Source organism: Lolium rigidum, chromosome 7 (genome assembly GCF_022539505.1).
Source record: "Lolium rigidum isolate FL_2022 chromosome 7, APGP_CSIRO_Lrig_0.1, whole genome shotgun sequence".
Lineage (NCBI taxonomy): Eukaryota > Viridiplantae > Streptophyta > Magnoliopsida > Poales > Poaceae > Lolium > Lolium rigidum.
The window spans coordinates 337,498,609-337,511,531 of NC_061514.1; positions in this window are offsets into that span (position 1 = coordinate 337,498,609).

The following is a 12,923-nucleotide window of genomic DNA, read 5'->3' on the forward strand; positions in this document are numbered from 1 at the left end:
TCAAGTTTCCCGCAACTCTCTATGACGCATAAGATGGTATGTTGAACTGAGCAATTGCAAAACATCTTCGCGGTGGAGCAACAAAAATTGCATGCCATACTATTAACTACTCGTGAGGACTTCATTTGCCGATGTCTCCTATTCTAAACCCAACCTCTCTGTGTTCTTGCATTCTTTTTCTAACGGTAGGTGTAGGAGTTGCTGATCAGAATGATTCTTCAAGATTGGGGATAACACACCCAATATATATAGGCGGTGGTATATGATTTGTGAGCCATGCTTCTAGCCGCTTGGACATTTATCTCGGAACGATTCTGTGCTAGTACTTTTTTACTGAAGATCTTCATGTTAACTCAAGTTCAGTGGTTCACAAGTCACAACGCAGTCGGTCGCTATTCACTTGATTCTGGACACCACAACTTAATCCTACACCTGGCGATGGATATTGTACATTTATAAAGCACCTGTCGAATAACATAGCAGGTTGTTGATACGTCCATTTTGCATCACTATTTTATATCATAATTTACTGTTATTCATTGATATATTTCATATTTAGAGATGATACTTATGTTATTTCACCTATTTTGCATGTTTTATGATTATCGGAGAATTACTTACCGGAGTCAGGATTCTACTGGAAAAAGCACCGTCAGGATACAATATTTCTGAAGATCAACAATTGACGGAAAATATACCGAAGCTCTTATTTTTCCAGAAGAAGGAGCCAGCCAAAAGGGGAGGCCGAGGAGGGCCGCCATGGGCCCTCCCCATAGGCCGGCGCGGCCACCAGGCCAGGCGCGCCGCCACGTGGGGAGGGGGCCCACGACCCCCTCGGCCATCTCCCTTTCGCGTACTTCATCTACCCGAAACCCTAAGGTGTAGAGGACGATCGAGAATAGACACAGCCGCCTCTGCGGGGCGGAAAAACACCAAAGAGAAAAGAGCTCTCCGGCAGGCTGAAATCTGCCGGGGAAATTCCCTCCCGGAGGGGGAAATCGTCGCCATCGTCACCGTCATCGAGATGGATTTCATTGGGATCATCATCATCTCCACCACCAACACCGTCATCTCCACCACTGCACCTCGTCTCCACTGTAACATCTAGGGTTGAATCTTGATTATTTCATAGGGGAAACTCTCCCGGTGTTGATTACTCCTTGTTATTGATGCTATTGAGTGAAACCGTTGAACCAAGGTTTATCTTCAGATTGTTATTCATCATCATATCACCTCTGATCATGTTCCATATGATGTCTTGTGAGTAGTTCGTTTAGTTCTTGGGGACATGGGTGAAGTCTAAATGTTAGTACTGAACTATGTTGAGTAATATTTAATGGTTTGATATTTAAGTTGTGGTGTTATTCTTCTAGTGGTGTCATGTGAACGTCGACTACATGATACTTCACCTTTATGGGCCTAGGGGAATGCATCTTGTATTCGTTTGCTAATTGTGGGGTTGCCGGAGTGACAGCAACTCTGAACCCCCGTTGGTATATCGATGCATGAGGGATAACGGGATCTCGAGTTTAAGGTTGTGGTTAGATTTATCTTAATTACTTTCTTGTATTTGCGGATGCTTGCAAGGGGTTTAATCACAAGTATGTATTAGTCCTAGGAAGGGCGGTGCATTAGCATAGGTTCACCCAGACAACACTTATCAAAACAATGAATATTAATCAACTATATGAAGCGAAAGCACTAGACTAAATTCCCGTGTGTCCTCAAGAACGTTTGGTCATCATAAGTAAACAAACCGGCTTGTCATTTGTGCTAAAAAGAATGGAGCCACTCGCTGCAATTATTACTCTCGCATTTTACTTACTTGTATTTAATTTATCTGCTATATCAAAACCCCTTGAATACTTGTCTGTAAGCATTTACAGTGAATCCTTCATCGAAACTGCTTGTCAACACCTTCTGCTCCTCGTTGGGTTCGACACTCCTATTTATCGAAAGTACTACGATACACCCCCTATACTTGTGGGTCATCAAGACTATTTTCTGGCGCCGTTGCCGGGGAGTGAAGCGCTATTGGTAAGTGGAATTGGTAAGGAGAACTTTTACTATACGTGTTGTTTTTATTTCTGCCTGCTGCCATAATTCATTATGGAGAGATCTTCTCTTGAATTCCTATTTGGAAAATCTACTACTACTGCAAAGGTAGTGGATGAGGCTCCATGTGAGAAAGAGGTTCCATATAAAATACCTATGAAAATTATTGAACGTGTTGTGGATAACCGCTATGAAGGGGATGGAACTGTCCATCCTGGAGATCATTTACTGTTTTTACATGAATTATGCGGGTTATTCAAGTGTGCAGGTATTTCTATGGATGAAGTTAGGAAGAAACTATTCTCTATGTCGCTGTCTGGTAAAGCGGCGCATTGGTATAAATTGCTGAAGAATGGGAATTCTCTTGATTGGAAAGATATTGTGCCTCTATTTTATTCTAAATTCTATCCTCCAAGTGAAATTCATAAAGACCGAAACCACATATATAATTTCTGGCCTCATGATGGAGAGAGTATTGCCCAAGCATGGGGAGATTGAAATCTTTAATGCTCAAATGCCCCATTCATGAGCTTCCTGGTAATATCATCATTGATAATTTCTATGCAAGACTTTCTTTTCAAGATAAAACCTTGCTGGATACTACTTGTTATGGATCATTCACGCGCAACAAAGAAGAGTTTAAATGGGACCTTCTTGATCGGATTCAGGAGAATACTGAAGGATGGGAGAACGACAAAGGTAGAGAGTCAGGTATAAATTATGATTATGAATGCATTGAAACTTTTATGGATACTGATAAATTTCGTAATATGAGTGCTACTTATGGTCTTGACTCTCAAGTTGTTGCAAACTTTTATAAAGCTTTTGCCTCTCATTTTAAATTTCCTAGGAATAATTTTAATAAGTATCATGAACCCTACAAAGATAAAACTGATTCACCTGTAGGTAAATGTATTGAAATTAAAACTGTTGATCACATTCTTCCTGAAGCTTATATTGAGAAAACCCCTTTTCCTGCTAAAATGAAGGAGTATTCTGTTATAACTAGTGTGGTTAATGATAACCCACAAGTATAGGGGATCGCAACAGTCTTCGAGGGAAGTAAAACCCAAATTTATTGATTCGACACAAGGGGAGACAAAGAATACTTATAAGCCTTAACAACTGAGTTGTCAATTCAACTGCACCTGGAAAAGCAATAGTAACGGGGGTGATGTGAAAGCAACGAGTAATATGAGAGCAATAGTAACGAGTAACATAGCAGCGATAGCGAGTAACACGGAGCCAATGGCACCGGAAAATAGTTGATACTACTTCCAATGTCATATAGGAACGAGTATATGATGATGAAAGATGGACCGGGGTTCCCAGCTATCTACACTAGTGGTAACTCTCCAATAACAAGTGACAAGTGTTGGGTGAACAAATTACAGTTGGGCAATTGATAGGATTGAGAGCATTAAGATAGAACATCAGTTTATTAATCATGTAGGCATGTTTTCCATATATAGTCATACATGCTCGCAATGAGAAACTTGCATAACATCTTTTGTCCTACCAGCCGGTGGCAGCCAGGCCTCGAGGGAATCTACTGGTAATTAAGGTACTCCTTTTAATAGAGCACCGGAGCAAAGCATTAACACTTGGTGAAAACATGTGATCCTCGTACCTAAGCCATCCCCTCCAGTTATCCCAGTTGCTGTCACTCTGGGGCCTCGAGTTCCGGACATAGACATGTGCAAACAACTTGTAGATACAATCTAAGCAATAATTATAGAGCTTAAATCTAAGATCATGCCACTCGTGCACTAGTGACAAGCATTAAACACAACAAGATTGCAGCAACAATAACTTCACAAACTTTATAGATAGACTGATCGTAATGTAACAATTCATCGGATCCCAACAAACACAACACCGATTACATCAGATGGATCTCAATCATGTAAGGCAGCTCATGAGATCATTGTATTGAAGTACATGGGAGAGAGAGTACCAACTAGCTACTGCTAGAACCCGTAGTCCATGGGGGAACTACTCACGGAGCATGATGGAGGCGGTGGCGTCGATGGAGATGGCTTCCGGGGGCACTTCCCCGTCCCGGCGGCGTGACGGAACAGAGATTCTGTCCCCCGAATTGGAGTTTCGCGATGGCGGCGGCGCCCCTGGAGTCTTTCTGGAATATAATTGATTGTTATAGGGTTTTTGCGTCGGGAGGAATGTATAGGCGAAAGGGCGGCGTCGGAGGGGTCTCGAGGGGCCCACACCACACCTGGGCGCGCCCCCCTCCTAGGCCGCGCCACCTGGTGGTCTGGAGGCTGTGGGCCTCCTCTCCGTCTCTCCTTCGGTGTTCTGGGTCCGTCTCGGTGAAATAAGAGGTTTGGCTTTTGTTTCGTCGAATTCCTAGAATATTGCCCGAACAGCTTTTCTGGAACCAAAAACAACAGAAAACAGGAACTGGCACCTCGACATCTTGTTAATAGGTTAGTCCCGGAAAATGCATAAAATCATTATAAAGTGTGAGCAAAACATGTAGGTATTGTCATAAAACTAGCATGGAACATAAGAAATTATAGATACGTTGGAGACGTATCAGTTAACAAAAGTGCAAAGAAACCTATATAACCTGAGGAACAAATAAATGTTGAACCTGCTGTTGCAATAGTTAAAGACCTTGTGACTGAAAATGTAGAAGATGGTCACATCATTTTCTGTGAAGATGCTTCTAATATTGTTTCACATCCTAGTAAGTCTAGGAAAGCCAGTGTTCCTATGCTCTCGTTAGAATTGGTGATCATTGTTATTATGGTTTATGCGATATTGGTGCAAGTATTAGCGCCATTCCTTATGAGCTTTACAAGGAAATCATGCATGAAATTGGTTCTTGTGAACTTGAAGATATTGATGTGGTTATTCGGCTAGCTAATAGAGAAACTATCTCTCCTATTGGTATTGTTCGAGATGTGGAAGTTCTATGTGGTAAGATTAAATATCCTGCTGACTTTTTGGTACTTGGTTCTGCTGCTAGTAAGACTTGTCCTATCATTTTTGGTAGACCTTTTCTAAATACTTGTGGAGCTATTATAGATTGCAAGAAACAGAAAATTGTGACTAAATTTGCTGGGGAATCTTATGAGTTTAATTTCTCTAAATTTTCCAAAGTTCCTTATGAATCTGAATTGCCCAATAATGATTTTAGAGTTGAACAGCTTGCATCTATTGCTCTTGCTCCTAATAATCCTTTGCAGCAACATTTGGAGGATCGTGAGAGTGAAGTCTTTAGGGAAGAAAGGAATGAGCTTGATGAAATTTTCCTTCGACAATCTATTCTTAAACATGACTTACCGATTGAAGATCTAGGTACAACAACACCACCAAAGGAAGATCCTGTTTTTGATTTGAAACCGTTGCCTGATAATCTTAAGTATGCTTATATTGATGATAAGAAAACATATCCTGTTATTATTAGTGCTAAGCTTTCAGACTTTGAGAAAGAAAGATTATTGGAAATATTGAAGAAACACCGAGGAGCTATTGGCTACACTCTTGATGACTTGAAGGGGATTTCTCCCTCTATTTGCCAACATGCCATCAACATGGAAGATGATGCAAAGCCTGTTGTTGAACATCATCATCGTCTAATTCCTAAGATGAAGGATGTGGTAAGGAATGAGGTATTAAAACTTCTTGAAGCAGGTATTATATATCCTATTGCTGATAGTAGATGGGTTAGTCCCGTGTATTATGTTCCTAAGAAAGGAGGAATAACTGTTGTACCTAATGATAATGATGAGCTCATCCCTCAAAGAGTAGTTGTAGGGTATAGAATGTGCATTGATTATCGAAAAGTTAATAAAGTTACTAAGAAAGATCATTACCCTTTATCTTTTATTGATCAAATGCTAAAAAGATTGTCTAAAAATACTCATTTATGTTTTCTTGATGGTTATTCTGGGTTTTCACAAATTGTTGTTAGAACTAAAGATCAAGAGAAAACCACTTTCACTTGTCCCTATGGAACTTATGCTTATAGACGTATGCCTTTTGGTTTATGTAATGCTCCTCCTACTTTTCAAAGATGCATGTCTGCTATTTTTCATCGCTTTTGTGAAAAGATTGTAGAGGTATTCATGGATGATTTTTCTGTCTATGGGAATTCTTTTGATAATTGTTTGCGAAACCTTGATAAAGTTTTGCAGAGATGTGAAGAAACTAACCTTGTTCTTAATTGGGAGAAATGCCACTTTATGGTTAATGAAGGGATTGTATTGGGACATAACATTTCTGAGAGAGGTGTTGAAGTTGATAGAGCTAAGGTTGAAGCGACTGAGAAGATGCCCTATCTGAGGGATGTTAAAGGTATTCGTAGTGTTCTTGGTCATGCTGGTTTTTATAGGAGATTTATTAAAGATTTCTCTAGAATTTCAAAGCCTCTTACTAATCTTCTTCAAAAAGATGTACCTTTTGTTTTTGATGACGATTATAAGGAAGCTTTTGAAACTCTAAAGAAAGCCTTAACAACTGCTCCTGTAGTTGAACCTCCTGATTGGAATTTACCTTTTGAAATTATGTGTGATGCTAGTGATTTTGCTGTAGGTGTTGTTCTTGGACAGCGAGTAGATAAAAAATTGAATGTTATTCATTATGCTAGTAAAACTCTTGATGCTGCTCAAAGAAATTATGCTACAACTGAAAAAGAATTATTAGCTGTGGTTTTTGCTTGCGACAAGTTTAGACCTTATATTGTTGATTCAAAAGTCACAATTCATACTGATCATGCTGCAATTAGGTACCTTATGGAAAAGAAAGATGCTAAGCCAAGGCTTATTAGATGGGTGCTTCTTTTGCAAGAATTTGATTTACATATTATGGATAGGAAAGGTGCTGATAATCCTGTTGCTGATAATTTGTCTAGATTGGAAAATATTGTTTATGATTTTGTTCCTGTTAATGATAGTTTTCCAAATGAACAATTGGCTGTAATAAAGGTGAGCTCGCGAGATAGTCCTTGGTATGCTGACTATGCTAACTTTATTGTTTCGAAGTACTTTCCTCCAACCTTTTCAGCTCAGCAAAGGAGGAAATTCTTTTATGACTTAAGGCATTATTTTTGGGATGACCCACACTTATATAAGGAAGGAGTGGATGGTATTATGCGAAGATGTGTTCCCGAATATGAACAACAAGAGATATTGAGTAAGTGTCATGGTAGTGTTTATGGAGGACATCACGCCGGAGATAGAACCGCGCAAAAGGTTCTACAATCATGTTTTTAATGGCCAACTCTCTTTAAAGATGCAAGAAAGTTTATTTTATCTTGTGATGAATGTCAAAGAGTTGGTAATATCTCTAGACGCAATGAAATGCCTATGAATTATACTCTTGTTATTGAGCCATTTGATTGTTGGGGATTTGACTTCATGGGTCCTTTCCCTTCTTCAGAAGGTAACACTCATATACTTGTTGTTGTTGATTATGTTACTAAATGGGTGGAAGCCATACCCACAAAAAGTGCTTGATGGTGAGACCTCTTTAAGAAAGCTTTTAGATGTTATTTTTCCTAGATTTGGAGTACCTAGATATCTTATGACTGATGGAGGTTCTCATTTTATTCATGGTGGTTTTAGAAAAACTCTTGCTAAATATGGTATTAATCATAGGATTGCTTCCGCTTATCATCCTCAAACTAGTGAACAAGTAGAATTATCAAATAGAGAAATTAAATCTATCTTGCAAAAGACCGTTAATAAATCTAGGAAAACTTGGGCTAGTAAGTTGAAGAAAGCACCATGGGCTTATAGAACTGCTTATAAAAATCCTATGGGTATGTCTCCTTATAAAATGGTTTATGGAAAAGATTGTCATTTACCTTTAGAACTAGAGCACAAAGCTTATTGGGCTTTAAGAGAACTTAATAAAGATCCTAAACTTGCCGGTAAGAAAAGGTTGCTACAACTGAGTTCTTTAGATGAGTGGAGAAGTGAAGCTTATTAAAATGCTAAACTTTTTAAGGAGAAAGTTAAGAAATGGCATGATAGAAGAATTATCAAAAGAGAATTTAATGTTGGAGATAAAGTCCTATTGTATTGGTCTCGTCTCAGATTTTTTGCAGGGAAATTACTCTCAAAATGGGAAGGACCATATGTCATTGTGGAGGTGTATCGTTCAGGGGCAATAAAAATTGGTTCGCTGAAAGGTGATGCCACACAAGTGGTGAATGGACAAAGACTCAAGCATTATATTTCTAGAGATTCTTATAATGAAGATGTTGATGTTATTCAAGTGATGACTCCGGAAACTTTCATCAAAGATCAAATTGATAGTTCTGCAGAATTTGACTTCGAATAGGTAACAGTTCTGGTAATAAAAAGTTCGCGTTTAACTTTCCGAACAATGTTTTTGCTATCTTTAGAAAATATGAAAAATTACGAGATCGAATCGGAGCGGAGGAGACGCACGAGGGCGCGTCCCCACGTGGTGGCGTGGGCCCCACCCTGGCCGCGCCGCCCTATGGGGACGGCTCCTCGGAGTCCCTCTTCCACTCTGGTTCGACCTGGTGATGGCGTGTATTTCACACGTTCGTTGGGCAACCCCAAGAGGAAGGTATGATGAGCACAGCAGCAAGTTTTCCCTCAGAAAGAAACCAAGGTTTATCGAACCAGGAGGAGCCAAGAAGCACGTTGAAGGTTGATGGCGGCGGGATGTAGTGCGGCGCAACACCGGAGATTCGGCGCCAACGTGGAACCTGCACAACACAACCAAGCTACTTTGCCCCAACGAAACGGTGAGGTTGTCAATCTCACCGGCTTGCTTGTAACAAAGGATTAACCGTATTGTGTGGAATATGATTGTTTGCGAGAGAAAACGGTAGAACAAGTATTGCGGTAGATTGTATTTCGGTAAAGAGAATTGGACCGGGGTCCACGGTTCACTAGAGGTGTCTCTCCCATAAGACGAACGGCATGTTGGGTGAACAAATTACGGTTGGGCAATTGACAAATAAAGAGAGCATGACAATGCACATACATATCATGATGAGTATAGTGAGATTTAATTGGGCATTACGACAAAGTACATAGACCGCCATCCAAGCTGCATCTATGCCTAAAAAGTCCACCTTCGGGTTATCATCCGAACCCCCTCCGGTATTAAGTTGCAAAGCAACGAGACAATTGCATTAAGTATGGTGCGTAATGTAATCAACAACTACATCCTTAGACATAGCATCAATGTTTTATCCCTAGTGGCAACGAGCACAACACAACCTTAGAACTTTACGTCCTCTGTCCCGGTGTCAATGCGGGCATGAACCCACTATCGAGCATAAGTACTCCCTCTTGGAGTTAAAAGCATCTACTTGGCCAGAGCATCTACTAATAACGGAGAGCATGCAAGATCATAAACAACACATAAGCATAACTTTGATAATCAACATAACAAGTATTCTCTATTCATCGGATCCCAACAAACGCAACATATAGAATTACATATAGATGATCTTGATCATGATAGGCAGCTCACAAGATCCGACAATGATAGCACAATGGGGAGAAGACAACCATCTAGCTACTGCTATGGACCCATAGTCCGGGGGTAGACTACTCACTCATCACTCCGGAGGCGACCATGGCGGTGTAGAGTCCTCCGGGAGATGATTCCCCTCTCCGGCGAGGGTGCCGGAGGCGATCTCCGGGATCCCCCGAGATGGGATCGGCGGCGACGGCGTCTCGGTAATGTTTTCCGTATCGTGGCTCTCGGTGCTGGGGGTTTCGTCACGGAGGCTATTTGTAGGCGGAAGGGCAGGTCAAGAGGCGGCACGGGGGCCCACACCACGGGCCGGCGCGGCCAAGGGGGGCCGCGCCGCCCTAGGGTTTGGCGCCCCTGTGGCCCCTCTTCGTCTCTCCTTCGGACTTACGGAAGCTTCGTGAGAAAATAGGCCTCTGGGCTTTTATTTCGTCCAATTCCGAGAATATTTCTTTACTAGGATTTACTGAAACCAAAAACAGCGAGAAAACGACAGCGGCACTTCGGCATCTTGTTAATAGGTTAGTTCCGAGAAAATGCACGAATATGACATAAAGTGTGCATAAAACATGTAGATAACATCAATAATGTGGCATGGAACACAAGAAATTATCGATACGTTGGAGACGTATCGGCATCCCCAAGCTTAGTTACTGCTCGTCCCGAGCGAGGTAAAACGATAACAAAGATAATTTACTGGAGTGACATGCCATCATAAACTTGATCATACTATTTGTAAAGCATATGTAGTGAATGCAGCGATCAAAACAATGTGTATGACATGAGTAAACAAGTGAATCATAAAGCAAAGACTTTTCATGAATAGCATTTCAAGACAAGCATCAATAAGTCTTGCATAAGAGTTAACTCATAAAGCAATAATTCAAAGTAAAGGTATTGAAGCAACACAAAAGAAGATTAAGTTTCAGCGGTTGCTTTCAACTTGTAACATGTATATCTCATGGATATTGTCAACATAGAGTAATATAATAAGTGCAATAAGCAAGTATGTAAGAATCAATGCACGGTTCACACAAGTGTTTGCTTCTTGAGGTGGAGAGAAATAGGTGAGCTGACTCAACATTGAAAGTAAAAGAATGGTCCTCATAGAGGAAAAGCATCGATTGCTATATTTGTGCTAGAGCTTTGATTTTGAAAACATGAAACAATTTTGTCAACGGTAGTAATAAAGCATATGCATCATGTAAATTATATCTTATAAGTTGCAAGCCTCATGCATAGTGTACTAATAGTGCTCGCACCTTGTCCTAATTAGCTTGGACTACCTGGATTATCACCGCAATACATATGCTTTAACCAAGTATCACAAAGGGGTACCTCTATGCCGCACTGTACAAAGGTCTAAGGAGAAAGCTCGCATTTGGATTTCTCGCTTTTGATTATTCTCAACTTAGACATCCATACCGGGACAACATAGACAACGAGATAATGGACTCCTCTTTTAATGCTTTAAGCATTCAACAACAATTAATTCTTTTCTCATTAGAGATTTGAGGATGTTTGTCCAAAACTGAAACTTCCACCATGGAACATGGCTTTAGTTAGCGGCCCAATGTTCTTCTCTCACAATATGCATGCTCAAACCATTCAACTCGGTGTAGATCGCCCTTACTTCGGACAAGACGAACATGCATAGCAACTCACATGAAATTCAACAACGAGTTGATGGCGTTCCCCGAGTAAACATGGTTATCGCACAACAAGCAACTTAATAAGAGATAAAGTGCATAATTACATATTCAATACCACAATAGTTTTTAAGCTATTTGTCCCATGAGCTATATATTGCAAAGGTGAATGATGGAATTTTAAAGGTAGCACTCAAGCAATTTACTTTGGAATGGCTGGAAAATACCATGTAGTAGGTAGGTATGGTGGACACAAATGGCATAGTGGTTGGCTCAAGTATTTTGGATGCATGAGAAGTATTCCCTCTCGATACAAGGTTTAGGCTAGCAAGGTTATTTGAGGCAAACACAAGGATGAACTAGTACAGCAAAACTCACATAAAAGACATATTGAAAGCATTATAATACTCTATACCGTCTTCCTTGTTGTTCAAACTCAAAACTAGAAATTATCTAGACCTTAGAGAAACCAAATATGCAAACCAAATTTTAGCATGCTCTATGTATTTCTTCATTAATGGGTGCAAAGCATATGATGCAAGAGCTTAAACATGAGCACAACAATTGCCAAGTATCACATTACCCAAAACATTTATAGCAATTACTACATGTATCATTTTCCAATTCCAACCATATAACAATTTAACGAAGGAGAAACTTCGCCATGAATACTATGAGTAGAAACCAAGGACATATTTGTCCATATGCTACAGCGGAGTGTGTATCTCTCCCATAAAGTGAATGCTAGGATCCATTTTATTCAAACAAAACAAAAACAAAAACAAAACGACGCTCCAAGAAAAAGCACATAAGATGTGGCCGAATAAAAATGTAGTTTCGGGGGAGGAACACTGATAATTTGTTGATGAAGAAGGGGATGCCTTGGGCATCCCCAAGCTTAGACGCTTGAGTCTTCTTGATATATGCAGGGGTGAACCACCGGGTGCATCCCCAAGCTTAGAGCTTTTCACTCTCCTTGATCATGTTGCATCATACTCCTCTCTTGATCCTTGAAAACTTCCTCCACACCAAACTCGAAACAACTCATTAGAGGGTTAGTGCACAATATAAATTGACATATTCAGAGGTGACACAATCATTCTTAACACTTCTGGACATTGCATAATGCTACTGGACATTAGTGGATCAAAGAAATTCATCCAACATAGCGAAAGAGGCAATGCGAAATAAAAGGCAGAATCTGTCAAAACAGAACAGTTCGTATTGACGAATTTTAAAATGGCACCAGACTTGCTCAAATGAAAATGCTCAAATTGAATGAAAGTTGCGTACATATCTGAGGATCATGCACGTAAATTGGCATAATTTTCTGAGCTTCCTGCAGGGCAGTGGGCTCAGATTCGTGACAGCAAAGAAATCTGGAACTGCGCAGTAATCCAAATCTAGTACTTACTTTTCTATCAACGGCTTAACTTGGCACAACAAAACTCAAAACTAAGATAAGGAGAGGTTGCTACAGTAGTAAACAACTTCCAAGACACAAAATAAAAACAAAGTACTGTAGGTAAAAACATGGGTTGTCTCCCATAAGCGCTTTTCTTTAACGCCTTTCAGCTAGGCGCAGAAAGTGTGTATCAAGTAACATCGAGAGATGAAGCATCAACATCATAATTTGTTCTAATGATAGAATCATAAGGTACCTTCATTCTCTTTCTAGGGAAGTGTTCCATACCTTTCTTGAGAGGAAATTGATACTTTATATTTCCTTCCCTC